Raw genomic sequence first — 236 nt, forward strand, 5'->3', positions numbered from 1 at the left:
TTCCAAATCAGGGATGGAAACTGCATCTCATCTCTTATGTCTCATTCATTGGCAGGCAGATTCTTTACCCTTGAGAAGCCCCACATATATGCACACATACAGTTATATAGGAGTGTTTATACTAGATTTATTCAGTTCAGTTCAGTCGCTCAGTCATGTCCAACTCTTTGCAACCCCATGAACTGCAGCATGCCAGGCTTCCCTGTCCATCACCAACTCCCAGAATCCACCCAAAC

This window comes from Bison bison, unplaced genomic scaffold, assembly GCF_000754665.1.
Source record: "Bison bison bison isolate TAMUID 2011002044 unplaced genomic scaffold, Bison_UMD1.0 scf7180017849654, whole genome shotgun sequence".
In the NCBI taxonomy this organism is placed as follows: Eukaryota; Metazoa; Chordata; class Mammalia; order Artiodactyla; family Bovidae; genus Bison; species Bison bison.